We start from the raw sequence: 16,571 nt of genomic DNA, 5'->3' as shown, positions 1-16,571 counted from the left end.
GAAGCCCATGCTTCCGAGAATCCCAGAAGTCTGGCCCCTCTGGTGGAATTGGAGGACTGGAATCTCATTTTGCTTCTTCTTTGGAACTCTAATGAGATCTCCTCTTTTCTCTCCTCCTCTCGTCCCTTGGGCTCGCTAAAAGCTCTACCTCGAAAGGGGCTGTTGGGCAGGTCTTGGCTCCCTCTTCGAGACAGAAGCAGCTGGTCTAGGCTTCTTAGCAGAATGTACCAGCAAATCCTGTGTTGCCTTCTCAGTAAGCATATGGGAAATGTCCTTTACCAACTGAGAAGGAAACAGCTGTTTAGACAGAGGGGCGTATAAAAGAGAAGCCCTCTGTACTGAGAGACTGCTTTGATAAGAAATGAACCAAAGACAGCCCTCTTCTTTAATACTCCTGTCCCGAACAAGGATGCCACTTCAGCCGATCCGTCCTGCACTGCCTTGTCCATGCATGCCAAAACACTATGCAAGACTTCTGGTTCCAAAAACTGAGGGTCTTGCGTCTTGTTGGCCAAAGCCCCAAGGGACCAATCTAGGAAGTTAAAAACTTCCAAGACATGGAATATTCCCTTTAGGAGATGGTCCATTTCAGACATGTCCAGCTTGTTTTGGCCGATGGAAGTGCATGCCTCCTTGCCGAATCCACCAAGGTCGAGAAGTCCGCCTCAGCAGATGAGGGAAGAGAAAGTCCCATAGATTCTCCCGTGCTATACCAATCCCTCTCTTACCCTGATAGCCTGGAAGGGGGGACAGGTAAACACAGTCTTTCCCCGCCTCCTCCTTGGTTTTAGCCAATTTCGACCGACTGCAAAGCCCTCTTCATTGAAATGGTCGGTTGCATCTTCAAGAAAGAGGAAGACTTCGCAGCCTTTGTACTCGAAAATAAAGACCGAGGAGAAGGAGGGGCAGCAGGACTCAGAGACTCTCCAAATTCTTTTAACAAGAGGGCTGCTAATATCTTATAATCAGAAAGACCTGCCCCCTTGTTTTCTTCAGAGTCCGAAAAACATCCTCCAATTCCGGTTGAGTTTTATTGCGAGAAGAGTGTGCGACCGGCGGACTCCTCTCTCGGGAACGCACAGGGCTTGTAGCAAACACCGGCTGCAACCTGACAAGGGCTACGGTCGCTTGTGCGACATCTTGAGTCCCTGCCAGGAGAAGGGGTGGCCGATGTTGTTCTTTTACCCTAAGGCCCTCCTGACAAGGACGCGGTCGCCTGTGCGACAAACTTTCGTCCCTACCAGGAGAAGTCCTTAAATGTCGTCCCTTTTTTCATGATCAATTCCTTCCCGACAGGGGCTACGATCTGTTGCGACACCTAGAGACCCTGCCAGGGAAAATTGATCTTGAGAAAAATCCCAAAGAGGAGCCTCCAAGTCACACTTCAAACTCCGATAACTCATCCAAATTGTATTCTGGATTTGTACAAATACCTTGCGCCTGCTTTCAGGCGCTTCTAGAACGGTCTTTAACGTCTTGTTTTCAGAGGTCCAGCCGCTTCAGGCTTTCCAGGCGCCTTGCGCCCCCATTGTCGGAACGCTTTCATGGCTCTTTCAGGCGCTTTGCGCCCTCTGTTTCAAGGTTGCCTCAGGCCTCTTTAAGGAGGCGCTTTGGCTTCTTCTTTCATGGCGCCTCAGGCTCTCTAGGGCGCTTTGCTTTTTTCCTTTGAGGTCGTTCTAGGCTATCTCCAGGCGCTCTATGTTTTCATTTCAGGCGCTCTAGGCTCTCCAGGAAGTTTGAAATATTTCCTTCTAGGCCACTTCAGGCTTTTTCATGGCGCGTTGCGCCTCATTTCTATTACTTGAGGAGCTTTACGCCTCATTTCAGGCGCTCCAGACTCTTTTCGCCGCCCAAAAGAGTTCCAGGATCTTTCAGTTACTTTGCGCCTCCCTTCAGGCGCTTCAGGCCGCTTCAGGCTCTTTGCGCCTCTTTCAGGAGTTCATCCCGATTTCGGGAGTTCCAATTTTACTCCTCGATTCGGACATCTCATGTGCTTTCTTTCTAGTAGGAAGTTCCCTATATATATCATGTCGCCTTGACGGCGTTTTGCGCTTGACGGTAGCCTGACGTCTGGCTGGCGCCAGGCTTCTGGCAGCGCCTCGTCCGAGCTCTCTGATAGTTTCTAAAGGACGGGATCTTTTGATCGGGTAGAAATCTATCCTTCCTTCTAGGAGGATCAGACTTAAGAACTCCTACTAGCGAAGATATCTGTTTCTGCATATCCTCTAACATCTTCGTAGCTACGTCTCTCTTTCCAATTTCCGATGCAGGAGAAGGAGCTTCTGAATATACCTTCTTCTTCCTCTTTTCCGGAGGATATTCTTCCGGAAATTCTTCAGGGCTTGAGTCAAATGAAGGAGACTTCCAAGATCTCTTTGAAGGTCTCGACAATCTATCTGAACTCCATCCTTTTTAGATGAGAAATCAGACGAAGAAAACACTGTTTCAGGACGTCTTTCCAACGACTATCCTTGCATCCCGGGACGTACTACAAGGATCTGCCGAGGGGTGGGACGCCTGACCGGTGGGGATTCTCTGAACCTCCCTGCGGCTTTCGACATTTCTTCTCCACTGGTCTTGGGAGCTTGAAAGAGGTCTAGGGGCCTGGGAGCGAGACAGAGCCGATCAGACGCATCCCTCCTTCTTCACTGGGAACACTTTTCACTGCACTTACCTTCCAGTTCTTTAATTTTTTGTTCCATATGCTTAAGCGAAGCTTTCAGACTCGCAATTTCAGATGTTGAGCTTGCCGAGTCCGATAATCGGGAAGGTAAAGCTGTATGGGAGGAAACAATAGGGTTATCAATAGGCTAATAGTCCGCTACTGGCTCGTTAGAGACCGACCTACTTACACTCTGGAAGAGGCTTTTCTAGCCCTATCTCTCTCCAACTTTCTTAGGTAGGAATTAAGCAACTTCCATTCCTCCTCATTCAAATTCTTGCACTCATCCATGTATTCAATTGAGAGCATACATTCCCTCTACAATTTTTACAGTGGTGTGAGGATCCACCGAAGCTTTCGGCAGTCTCAAAACAAAAACAATTCACACACACTCTGAACGAAATCGACACGTCAGACATTATGAGAAAATTCAAAAGCCAAAAAAAAAAAAAAAGAAAAAAAAAAAAAAAAAAAAAAAAAAAAAAAAATCCAAAACAAAAAAAAAAAAAAAAAAAAAAAAAAAAAAAAAAAAAAAAAAAAAAAAAAAAAAATAAAAAAAAAGTCAATAGCGTATGCCAACCAAAGATCCAATACGTCACCAAATAGCAGTCCAAAAAAAGATCAACGGCGTAATGAAATTCGAAATTCAAGTCAGGAGAACTAGCAACGATGTTACTAGTACAGCGACAGAGAAAAATCTGGCTTAAAACGGTAATAGTTCCTATTCCTGCCACCCAGCGGCAGGCGGCGGGATCACCTGACCTACCTGTAGTGTGTGGCCGCGAATTTGAATTTCTGTCGGGACGGACGGAGTCTATCGCAAGTATATATCGGACAGGGAGTTGAATGTATGAAAATGTCATTTTCACTTATATAACTTACCCGGTGGTTACATATAGCTGATTGACACATTTAGAGGTGGTGGACAATGGCAGCTAAAATAGAAAACTGTTGGAATTATCCGGAGATATAAGTTCCTTACCTTTAAAGACCGCTGACTCAGTGGTTACTGCGTCTGTAGTCTGCTGGCCTTTATTGTACCGACAGGATATATGGATCCGTGTGTCGGACACAATAATAAGTACTTGCCGTTGAGGACGTGACCGTAACGGACAAGACTATAATGCCCCTGCTCAGGGCGCAGTACAAATCACCACAAAATACATGAAAAACGAGGTCACCACAACCGGTTTAAGAAATACACCAAGACATTAAAAGACTGAAAGATACTCAAAAAAACCCTGTATCTTCAGACAACCTTAAAAATACAAAAAACATAATCAAGGAGAAAGTTAGTGAGGATGGGATACATCCTTCTCTCCCTCACCCAATACCTTCCGTGTCAGTCACAATTGAATGGCCCCAATGTACTGCAATTTTCATATGTGGTTTTTGCAAATCTGTCAGATAATGAGATGCGAAGACAGAATGCTTCTCCAATATGTAGATTTAATAATGTCTTTCAAAGACAGATTACGTCTAAAGGCCATAGACGTAGACACTGCTCTAATTTCATGAGCTTTGACTCTAAACACTTTGATATCTGAGTCCTGACATTGTCCGTGTGCCTCAGAAATCAAATTCCTTAAAAAGAAGGAGAGCGCATTTTTAGAAAGAGGAACGGAGAAGGATCATTTCACTGAACACCACAGGTTATCACTCTACCTCTTATACCTTTGGTCCTTTGCACATAATGTCTAAGTGCTCTCACTGGACAGAGAAGACATTCAGGCTCATTAGGCCCCACTAACTCCGAAATGTTCTTTATAGAGAAAGAACGAGGCCAAGGACGTGAGGGATTTTCATTCTTAGCCAAAAACCCGGCATTGATGATCAAATGGCATTGCCTTAGCAAATCCAACTCTCTTATCAATAGCATGCAGCTCACTGATTCTTCTAGCTGATGCTAAAGCACAAAGAAAAAGTGTCGTCCTAGTCAGATCTCTAAAAGAACTAGAGGAGATCGGTTCGAATCTATCTGACATCAGCCATTTAAGAACTACATCCAGGTTCCAAGCTACTGTTCTTGACTCCTTTGTCTTGGTCGTATCAAAGGAACGAATCAGGTCTGAGAGGTCTTGATTATTAGAAATGTCTAATCCTCGATGTCTAAACACAGAAGACAACATAGCTCTATAACCCCTAATCGTCTGGGTAGAAAGCTTCTTATTCTCACGCAGAAAAAGAAGGAAGTTAGCTAACTGAGCTATAGAGGTCTTAGAAGACGAAATTCCTTCTTCTTTGCACCAAGCTCTGAATTGGACCCACTTAGCTTGGTACACTCGATCAGAGGATTCTCTTCTGGGTCTAGCAATAGCCCTTGAAGCTCTCTTTGAAATCCTCTCTTTCTGAGGAGATGCTCGACAGTCTGAAGGCGACTAGTCGAAGAGCGGACAAGTTTGTGATGGAACTCCTCAGAAAGTGGGGCTGTCTGAGTAGATCCTTCCTTAACGGTAACTCTCTCTGGTAAAGTCCGTCAACACGCAGTAGTAGGTCCGGAAACCATTCCTGGCCAGGCCAAAAGGGCTATCGTCATATCCTGACATTCTGATGACCTCTGAACTTGCCAGAACTAGTCTTATGCATTTTGAAAGGCGGAAAGGCATAAGATCCAGATTTGACCATCCAGAAGCATGGCATCCACTGTAAACGCCTCCGCGTCTGGAACTGGGGAGCAATACAGTGTAGTACGAGCTGTCTTGTTTGTGGCGAAGAGATCCAACTGAGGACATCCCCAAATCCCCCAAAGCTTCTTGCATATTTGAGGATGTAACGTCCACTCTGTGGAGAGGACTTGCCCTCTCCTGCTGAGAATGTCCGCCTTTACATTCTTCGAGCCTTGAATAAATCTTGTGCTCAAGACAACCTTGTTCTCTTTCGCCCAAATGAGTAGGTCTCATCGCTACCTCTCGCACAGAGAGAACGAGTGTGTCCCCCCATTTTTTTATGTAAGAGAGAGCAGTGGTGTCGTCTGCTTGAACCAGCACTACTTTCCCTCTTACCTCTGTCTTGAAGTGCATAGAGCCAAATGAATCGCCTTCAAACTGCTTTTAGATTTATGTGCCAGCTTCTCTTGATGAATCTGCCAAAGTCCCGACACTTCCTTTCTCCCCAGAGTAGCTCCCCACCCTTTGTCCGATGCGTCTGACAAGAGCGTAAGGTTGGGGCTCAACTGGCTTAGAGACAAGCCTTCCTCTAGCCTTCCTTCTGATTTCCACCAAAGGAGGTCCTGCTTGATTCTTCTGGAGATGGGAACACGAAGGAGTCTGGGAACTTCTTCTTTGCCACTCTGTTTCAAGTAAAATTGAAGTGGCTCATGTTGAGCCTGCCCAGACTTACAAATTGTTCTATTGAGGCCAAGGTTCCTAAAAGGCTCATCCACTGATTCGCCGAGCAAGTTTGTCTGACAAGAAATTCGTCTATCTTGTTCAGGCAAGAGTCGATCCTTTGAAGAGACGGAAAAGCCTGAAAAAGAACTGAATTCAGTCTCACTCCTAAATAAACTATCTCCTGAGAAGGAGTGAGGACACGACTTTTCCTTGTTTACTAACAAACCTAGGCTGTCCGTCAGCCTTAAAGTCTTTTGTAGGTCCTCCACACACTTCTGTCTGGAACTTGCCCTGAGAAGCCAATTGTCTAGATACATGGAGATTCGTATTCCGTCCAGATGAAGCCACTTTGCTACTGACAACAGAACTCTGGTGAACACTTGTGGAGCTGTCGACAGGCCGAAGCAGAGGGCCCTGAACTGATAAATGCGGCCCTGGAACACGAATCTCAGGAATCTTCTCGATTCCGAATGAATCGGAATATGAAAATAGGCGTCCTGAAGGTCTATGGAAACCATCCAATCTCCAGGATGAAGCGCTGCTAATACCGACTGGGTCGTTTCCATAGAAAACTTCATCTTCAGGACAAAGACGTTCAGGGCACTGACGTCCAACACCAGTCGTGGCCTTCTTTACCAGGAAAAGGTGATTGTAAAATACTGGTTCCTGCGGAGAGTCCACTAACTCTATGGCCCTCTTTGCTAGTAAGGCGAGAACTTCTTGATGGAGGGCGGCAAATTTTTCGGAGTTCTCCAAGTAAGCTGACAAATTCACAGGAAATTCTGTGAGAGGGGGGTGCTTGATGAACGGAATGGTGTATCCTTCCTTCAGGACCTGGACCGTCCAAGGATCCGCTCCGAGATGAAACCAGGTCTGCCAGAAAAGGTGTAATCTGCTCCTACTGCTGTGGTGGAGGACTACGGGCCTACTTCTTGATGGAAGAGGGAGTGGTTTTTAGACGAGGCTCTACCTCTCCCACGAAACCTGGCGAAGATCGAACGGGAGCTCTCCCTCGAAATGGTTTAGGAGCTTCCGAGGAGGGAGCACTCCAAGAAGCAGAAAGAACCGGAGCTATCTTCCTGGGCTTCTTCACTGACTGTGATAAAAGATCCTGGGTCGCTTTCTGTGTTAAAGATTGAGCAATCTCGATCACAATCTCTTGCGGAAAAAGGTGCTTCTTGTCCAAATGAGAGAAGAGCAAGGCAGACTTCTGGTTCGATAAGACCCCTTTCGACAAGAAGGAGCACCAAATCTGTCTCTTCTTCAATACTCCAGAGGCGAAAATGGCAGCGAGCTCCAAAGCTCCATCACAGATTCCTTTATCGATACAATCCAGTACCGAGGCAAAATCCTTCAACTGCTCCTCCGAAAGTCCAAATGACTTGACTTTCCTGGCCAGCGAAGCAATGGCCCAATCTAGGAAGCTAACAACTTCAAAAACACGGAAAACACTCTTGCAAAGATGATCCAGTTCAATTGCCGATAAGAAAATCTTAGCAGTATTAAAGGCTGATCTACGAGAAGAGTCCACGAGACTAGAAAAGTCTCCCTGAGCGGAGGCAGTCACACCCAGGGAAAAAAAACAAAAAACTTCTCCAGTGTCATACCAGACACGGCTCCTTGACGAAAGTCTCGAAGGGGAAGACAGAAAACATTTTTCCCCTTGTTCCCTCTTCTCCAAAAGCCAAGCATTAACTTTCTTGATAGCCTTCTTAGCTGAAATCGAGAGGACGAGACGCGTGAACGAGGACGAGGAGTCAGGCTTACTGTCCTTTTTCCACTGCGAACTTGGAGAAACTGGAACGGAAGGCGCAAAAGAAACTCCAAAGTTGTCAACGAAGGATCGTAAAAGTTGCTTATAACCCCAGAAAACAAATGCTTGTCTTTTTCAGTAAAGTACTTCTTCTTCTTCCAAATCCGAAGATTTGAGTTTTTTTTTTTTTTTTTTTTTTTTTTTTTTTTTTTCTTCCGTTCAACGAAACTGGCGAACATTCCATCGGAAGAGGAATCCTGTTCGGCGAAGTCACACCCTGATGCGCCCGAGGAGGTTGCGAGAAAGCAGGAGAAGACGTTTGAGCCTGTACTGAGACGAATCCGGGCGGCTGAGCTGGCGGCTGCGTTGCCAAAAAGCTCCAAAATACTGCCTAACTTGGCATTCATCTGTTCAAACACCGAAGGTTGAGGATCCACCAACGTAGAAGGCGCGGGAGGAGTAGAAGGATGATCCATAAACCACGTCTTGAGCCGCAGGAGTTATCGCTTGAGAGGCTGTGGAGAAGGCTCCGAAGGAGTGTGCATGTTCGGCTTCTCCACTTCTATGAGAGAAGGGCGATAAATCGAAACCGCCGGAGAAAAGGCTTCAGGCTCCTCCCAAAAACTACAAGAAGGTTCGGCAGCCGCCACCTTCTTGGGAACCGCAGCAGACGAAACATCGCGAGACCTTTTCAGCGGTCTAGAAGTCTTATTACGCCAACCTCTATACGAGGAAACATCTGAACTACAGTCGCTTGACGAAAAACACTTCCTCGCAACTTTTCCTTTTCCAATGGTGAGCGACAGCATCCTGGGATACGGCTACAGGATTGCTTGAGGGGGCGACTGCTCTCGGGAGCAGATCCCGCTCGCCTCCCTTCGGTTTTCGGCATGCCTCCTCCCAGGATCTGGGGAGTTTGACAGGGGCCTAGACCTAGGAGAACGAACGGGCCGAACAGCCACCTCCTCCACTACACTTGCACTAAGTAATTTATCACACTTAACTAACACTTCTTGCACTGTCTCACCCATTTTCTGCATAGTGGTGAGGAAAGAGACAAATTTCGAGTCCATATCGGCTCGTAATACTGACACGGGATCGGGATCGGGAAAGATACAGATTCGAGGGCAGGAGAAACCACTACGGGGGTTAATAGGAACAGGATTAACAGAATTCAGAGGAATACCTGGCCTATGCTCATGATTTAGAAGAAGAATCTCTGTGAAGCCTTTCTGATTCTAATCTTTTTTCTAAACTTTCTCATATACTTTTCCCCAGTGCCTTCCACTCCTGAATGTTTAGAGACTTACATTCTTCACACGTATTCTCAAAAGAACATTCACTGTCCCTACACTAACCAACAAGTAGAATGAGGATCAAGTGAAGCTTTAAGAAGTCTAGTCTTACACCCATTACTACACACCCTATACTGAATAGAGCCGGTGTCAGATATCGTGAAAAATTCAAAATAATTCCTAAAAAAGACAACAATATCAAAACCAAAATAACTATAGCGCTAGCAAAAAGATCAGTAAACTCAAGGTACATCACCAAAAGGAGAAAACCAAGATGATCAAATCCAAATTCCAACCAGCAGAGGAACCGTGTTATCGGTTCCGACGGCAGGAAACTTCTGATTTATTGTTGGAATGGTTCCCGGTACCCGGTAGAGGGCGGGAGTAGAGGGATCACCTGTCAAACCATTAGCGCTACCGCGAATTTCAAATTCTGCCGTGACGTCAGGAGACGACAGCTATATGTAACCACCAGGTAAGTTATATAAGTGAAGAAAAGTTTTACTTTTACTCTCATCATCAATAAGACAAGGATACAGAGTATGAAATTCTCCTTCACTCTTTACTTGCAACATAGGATGAATGTACAATGTACCTTTTTTTTTTTTTTTTTTTTTTTTTTTTTTTTTAACTTTGCTTTCTTTCTTCTTCTTCATCAAGTGCAATGGTGATTATTGCAAACCAGCTTGAGAAAATCCCACATCCTCTGTAGCTGGTTGTGAGACTTCCACTGGCGCTGAGGGAGAGGAAATGCTTGGACTGAGAGCAGACCAGAAGTGTGGACCCACCAGGACCGAGAGCAGAGTGTGACTGGACCTATAGTCTGAATCAACCCTACACAGTTGCAAAACAGCCAACCTTACAGAATACCAACAATTGCCTATTGTGCAATGGCAGCAAGAATTCTGACAAGAGCGAAAACATACGAAATACACCTGGTGGAGAACAGGTGTACTAGACAGTCCTCTGGACAGCCATTAGATTTTTGTTCAAATGCAGACTCATCTAATCAGTGTAGAGATATAAGCTAACTTTAAAAGTAAGATTCATCCTATATAACAGGTATTTTACATAATGCTTTCTGAAAGAAAAATGTTATTGTTAGTATACAATAAGGTTTTGTACATACTTACCTGGCAGATATATACTTAGCTATACGTCTCTGACGTCACGACAGAATTCAAAACTCGCGGCACACGCGACAGGTAGGTCAGGTGATCTACCTTACCCGCCGCTGGGTGGTGGTTGTATGAACCAATCTCCCTTTCCAGCCAGATTTTCTCTTCCACCTGTCTCCTGAGGGGAGGCTGGGCGGGCCATCAATCGTATATATCTGCCAGGTAAGTATGTACAAAACCTTATTGTATACTAACAATAACATTTTTGTACATGAACTTTCCTGTCAGATATATCTTAGCTGATTGACACCCTTGGTGAGGGAAGAGACAGCAATATTAACATGGAAAAAGGGGGAAACAAACACCTGTTTGTAGGATGTAAAATACAACCTTGGTTCTTACCTGTTTAGGCAGAAGACTTCATAGTTAATGTCTATTAGTCTGCGTTGCCTGAAGAGCTTCAGCGAGGGCGTGACCTACAGCTGACAGACTCTTTGGGTCTATCAAAGGGATTTGTTATCTGCTTACTTGATAGAATCCGAGCAGGATCTTGTCAAAGGGGATTCGCCCTCTTATATGACAGAACCTAACCACTATCATTGCAAGGAGCTCAAACATAAACTGATCACCTAACCAATCTAATCATTGTTAGACATACGACATGAAAGAGATGCCACTACCCGCATGCTCTTTCAAACAACCAAAAAACACTTACAAACTAAACAAGGGGGAAAAATACACTAACAGAAAGGATATGTCTCAACTCCCTGCCCCAGCACCGAATCCGCCGATACGTATGGGCCTAACGCAAAGCACTTTTCATACGTGACGTCTCTCAGATAGTGGTTCGCGAAGACTGAGTTGCAACGCCAGAATGTTGCTTTCTTATAATATTACTCAGGGACATGTTTTTTTATTGAAAGTTAATGAAGTGGCAATAGCTCTTTACTTCATGAGCTTTTGACCTTCAGAAGCTTGAATTGACTTTCATCACATGTCACATGTGCGTTTTCAACCTCATGGCTTCTGATGAAGAAAGAAAGTGGCAATTCTTTAGATATAGCGAGCCCTCCTTGGATCTCTTACAGAGCACCAAAGGTTGACATCATTGCCCTTAAGTTTCTTCTTCCTCTGAAGATAAAACTTTAGACTTCGTACTGGGCAAAGTGACCTCTCTGCTTCCTCGCCTACTAAGGCAGATAAACCTTGGATTTCAAAACTCCTAGGCCAAGGATTTGAGGGGTTCTCGTTCTTGGCCAAGAACGAAGGCAGGAAGGCACAGATCGCTGCATCCCTCCTTTGAACCCCACTCTCCCTTCTATTGCATGGAGCTCACTAATCCTTTTTGCGGAAGCCAATGCCATGAGAAAAAAGCGTCTTTCTCGTGAGGTCTCTAGGACAGACTGAGGGGGCGGTTCGAACTTAGGGGACCTAAGAAACGCAGCACTACATCCAGATTCCAACCTCGGAATCTCTGACGAAACCTTTTTTGGATGTTTCAAATGATCTTATTAGATCATGAAGGTCTTTGTTTTCTGAAATGTTTAGGTCTCTGTGCCTAAACACTGCAGCCAGCATGCTACGATATCCTTTAATGGTTGATACCGCCAGTCCACCTTTTCCCTAAGGAAAAGTAAGAAGTCTGCTATTTGGGTTACAGAGGTACTGGAAGAGGAAAGGTGATGGTTCCTACACCACCGCTGAAAGACGTCCCACTTCGATTTGTAGACTCTAAGGGTAGAGGGCCTTCTTGCTGCTGCGATAGCCATTGCAGCTCTTGCAGAAAACCCTCTCGCTCTGACCAAACTTTTGACAGTCTGAAGCCAGTCAGACCAAGAGCGGGGAGGTTTCTGTGATACCTGTCGAAGTGGGGTTGTCTGAGCAGATTGATCCTCTGTGGTAGGGATCTCGGAATGTCTACTAACCATTCCAGTACCTCTGTGAACCAGACTTGTGCGGCCCAGAAAGGGGCTATCAACGTCATCCTTGCTGCCTCCGATACTGCAAACTTCTTGAGAGTTTCCCCCAGTATCTTGAAGGGAGGAAAAGCATACATGTCTAGGCCCTTCCAATCTAGGAGAAAGGCATCTATTGCACTGCCCTCGGGTCGATATAGGAGAGCAGTAGTTGTCTACCTTGCATTCTTGGCTGTGGCGAAGAGGTCTATGTGAGGCCTGCCCCATAGTCTCCACAGGTCCTGGCAACATCCTTGTGAAGAGTCCACTCCACCGGCAGGACTTGATCTTTCCTGCTCAGGAGGTCTGCTCTGACGTTCTTTTCTCCCTGTACGAACCTGGTAAGGAGACAAATCTTCCTTTCCTCTGCCCACAGCAGAAGGTCTTTTGCTGTCTCGTACAGGGAGAAGGAGTGAGTTCCCCCCTGCTTCCTGATGTATGCCAGGGCCGTGGTGTTGTCCGAATTTATCTGAACTGTCGAAGCTAGGACGTAGGGCTCGAATGCTTTCAAAGCTAGCCAAACAGCCATCAGCTCTTTCTTGTTGATGTGCCAGGTCACCTGTTCCTCCTTCCATGGTGCCTGACACTTCTCTTGAGCCGAGCGTCACTCCCCAACCTGTTTCCGACGCGTCGGAAAACAACACTTGGTTGGGGTTTCGGAATGTGAAGGGACATCCCTTCTGCAAACCTGAGAGGGTTCGCCCACCAAGAGAGGTCCTTCTTGATTTCTCTTGAAATCTTGAAGGAGAACTCCAGGTTTTGAGAAAGACAACGCCAGTTCTGATGTAGAAAGAAACTGGAGAGGTCTGAGGTGCAACCTTCCTAGAGAAAGGAATTGCTCCAACGAGGAGAGTGTCCCCAGCAAACTCATCCACTCCCTCGCTGTGCATACGTCTTTCTCTAGAAAAGCTGTGACTTTCTCTGAACATCGGGCTATCCTTTCTGGAGATGGAAAGCCCGAAATCCAGAGAAACCATCCGAATCCCCAGATAGATACGATCTTGACTGGGATTAACTGAGACTTTTGAAAGTTTCACCAAAGTCCCAAGAGAACTCGCCATGAAAAGGGTCTTTTGTAGGTCCTCCAAACATCGTTTCTGTGACTTGGCTCTGATAAGCCAGTCGTCCAAGTAAAGGGACACCCTCACTCCCTCCAAATGTAGCCATCTTGCTACATTTTTCATTAGTCCTGTGAAAACCTGAGGGGGCTGTTGAAAGGCCGAAACACAAGGCCCTGAATTGGAAATTCCTTCCTCCCATCCTGAACCTGAGGTATTTCCTTGAAGGATGGATCGGCACATGGAAGTAAGCGTCCTGAAGATTTAGGGACACCATCCAATCCCCTGGACGAAGAGCCGCCAACACTGAGGATGTCGTCTCCATGCGAACTTCCTCTTTTCTACAAAGAAATTCAGGGCACTTACATCCAGAACCGGTCTCCATCCTCCTGAGGCTTTTGGAACTAGGAAAAGCGGTTGTAAAAGCCCGCTGAGCATGGGTCGCTCACTAGCTCTATCGCCTCTTTCTCTAGCATCTGTTCTACTGCCAGAGTAAGAGCTTGGCTCATGATGGGATCCCTGTACTTGGCCACCAACTCCCTTGGAGTCGTCGTCAAAGGTGGTCTTGCTGAGAAGGTAATCAGATATCCTTTCCGGATAATCGAGAGGGACCTATTTGTCCGCTCCTCTCTGTGCCCAGACTTCTGCGAATCTTAGTAGGCCTGGCACCTACTAATTGTCTGGAGGACTTCTTTCCTACTTTTTCGCTCTGGTAGAGCGAGAGAAGGATCTTCCTCTCTTGAAGGGTCTATTACCTCTTGAGGTAGAGGCTCTAGAAGGAGGGCCCCCTCGAAAGGGCTCCTGTCTAGCTGGAGTCTCCTTCTTAGTCTTAGTCTGGAAGGTCGTTTCTAGGTTTTACTGGGCAAGACTGAGGCAAGCATATCTTGAGTAGCCTTCGCGGAGATAGCTCCAGAGATGTCCTGTATTATCTCTTTGGAAAGAGAAGAGGCGAAAGTTGCGAATATAGTAGCGAGGCTCTCTGAGCATGAGAGGCTGGACTTGGTCAGAAAAGGAGCAGAAGACCGATCTTTTCTTAATAACCCCTGCTCACAAACAGGGAGGCTACTTCGCTAGATCCATCTCTCACAGCCTTGTCCATGCACGTAAGTACACTGTTGAGATCCTCGGGCGAAAGGGAATCCGGGTTCTGAGTCCTTTTAGCTAAGACCCCCAACAACCAGTCAAGGAAGTTGAAGACTTCCAAGACTCTGAACATTCCCTTCAACAGGTGGTCGAGCTCGTTCATCGCCCAGGTAGTCTTAGTGGACAAGAGGGCAGAGCGTCGGGAGGCATCCACCAGTGAAGAGAATTCCACGTCTGCAGATGAGGGAAGACCCAGGCCTAGGGGTTCTCCAGACTCATACCAGAAACCAAGTTTCCGCGTAAGCTTAGAAGGAGGGAAAAAGAAAAAACAGTCTTCCCTTTCTTCCTCCTTCCGAAAGAAGCCAATCACCAAAAACCGTCTCAGCCTTCTTTCATTGAGATGGTAGGTTTCATTCTCACACAGGAGGAAACCTTCGTCTTCTTAGATGTCGAGAATAAAGAGAGAGGAGTAGGAGGAGCGACCGGAGTAAGCGCATCTCCAAACGCCTAAGAAGGAGGTCTGTCAGGATCTTGTAAGACGAGACCGAAGAATCCTTTACCAAGTCCTCTTCTGAAGGTTCTATTTCATCTACCGAAGAACCTTCGGTTCTTCTTGTTTACGAGAGCAGGCGGACTTCTCTAAAGAAGTGCGCCTATCCTGTGAGGATGTCTGGCAGCCGCTCTGGTTCGCCTATCAGGAGAAGCCAAAGCTTCGGGAGAGCTCCTATCGAAGGCGTCCTTCCTACTCCGATGAGGGAGTCCTCTGTGATCTTGTATATCTGTCCCGAGATACACGGGAGTCCAAAGGGGAGCGCCTGCTAGGAGAGGAGAGCCCTACTATGCTCAAGGCGCCTACCAGACTCCATCGCCTGTCAAGAGGAGAGCGGCCTGCCTGGCGAACTGCACCTAAAATGAGAGGAGCGCCTGCTAGGCTCTTGGCGCCTACCAACAGGAGAGTGAATCCCTGGAGAAGAGCGCCTACTAGGAGACAGGCGTCTACCATGATCCAAATACCTAGATCGAGAAGCGTGGTTCTCTGCAAAAGCTTGTCTACCAGCAGAGAAGCTTCTTTCAGGCTCTTTAAGCCTGACCTGAACAGAGCGGCTAACAGGCGAAAAGCGCCTATCAGGAGGAGAGCGGCTACTTGGGGAGTAGCGCCTACCAGGCTCTAGTCATCTGACATAAGGAGAGATCCTGTCTCTAGAAGTGTCCATGCAGGGGGAGGCTCTCTTATCCGGAGATTGTAGGTTCTTCGGAAAGGAGCGAGAAGTAGAAGCTGTGCGCTTATCCTTAGAAGAGCGCCTACTAGGAGCTTGATCCCGTTCCACGGGAGAAATGAAGTCGCCAGGAGATAGCTTCCTGGGCGATTGGCGCCTGGAAGACGACTGGCGTCTGCCAAGGGAAGAGCGCCTCATTCTATCCGCTGGTACAGGAGAGAGGGCAGACTCCGACTGAGAAGGCAACGTAGGAGAAGGTAGCCTAGACTTCTTGACGGGGAGAGAGACGTCCTTCTTACGATGAGCGCCTCCAGCCAATGAGCCCGCAAGAGCCGAAATCTGAGCTTGCAGCCCCGCAAGAATCCGAGCCGGAGATCTTGCAAACTCCTCCACAGGGGACGAGGTTCGAAGCCTACTCTGAGGCGAGTACTCCTGATCCCTCCTGGGTTTCTTGATGTCCACTTCCGGCTCCTCCGGAAAACACTCCGGGCTGGAAGGAAGGGCGCAAGGAGCCTTCCAGGCTCTCTTCAATGGTCGAGAGGAATCCGAGGCGCTCCATCCTCTTCTAGGAGAAGGCGATGACGAAGAAGAGAAGCATTGTCGTAAAACCTCCTTCTTGGCGCGAATTAAGGCAGCCTGGGAACGAACATCAGGATCTACCGAGGGGACGCTTGATCGGTGGGGGTTCTCCCTAACCTTCCTGCGGCTGTTGACTTTCCTCCTCCACTGGGACTGGGAGTCTGGAAGAGGTCTAGGCCTGGAAGCATTAAGGAGCCGATCAGACGCACCCTCCACTGCACTGGGGGCACTGCACAAATCACTTGCACTATCACTCTTACCTTGCAACGAACGAATTTTCTTCTCCGTGCTAAGGATCGTGGCTCTCATGGTTGCCACTTCCGAAGGTGTATCTTTGGGTTCGATGCAGGGAGCAGGAGCTGAAACGGGAGAAGGATCTAGTGCTACGACAGGATTATCTACTTCTACCTCGCTAATACGAGACTTACTAGAACTTCTAGACGAAGCTTTTCTTACCCTGTCTTTCTCCAACTCCCTTAAGTAGGAAGAAAGAGACTTCCATTCACCCTCATCCAACTTCTC

General features: G+C 47.0%; 1 protein-coding gene across 5 annotated transcripts in view; it reads right to left on the bottom strand.

The window, feature by feature from the left end:
- LOC135210968 (1-acyl-sn-glycerol-3-phosphate acyltransferase delta-like) overlaps positions 1 to 16,571 on the bottom strand; it is a 290,759-nt gene that overhangs the window by 218,416 nt on the left and 55,772 nt on the right. The window lies entirely within an intron of this gene.

This window comes from Macrobrachium nipponense, chromosome 4 (assembly GCF_015104395.2).
Source record: "Macrobrachium nipponense isolate FS-2020 chromosome 4, ASM1510439v2, whole genome shotgun sequence".
Classification (NCBI taxonomy): domain Eukaryota; kingdom Metazoa; phylum Arthropoda; class Malacostraca; order Decapoda; family Palaemonidae; genus Macrobrachium; species Macrobrachium nipponense.
This window is presented reverse-complemented; position numbering and strand designations above follow the sequence as displayed.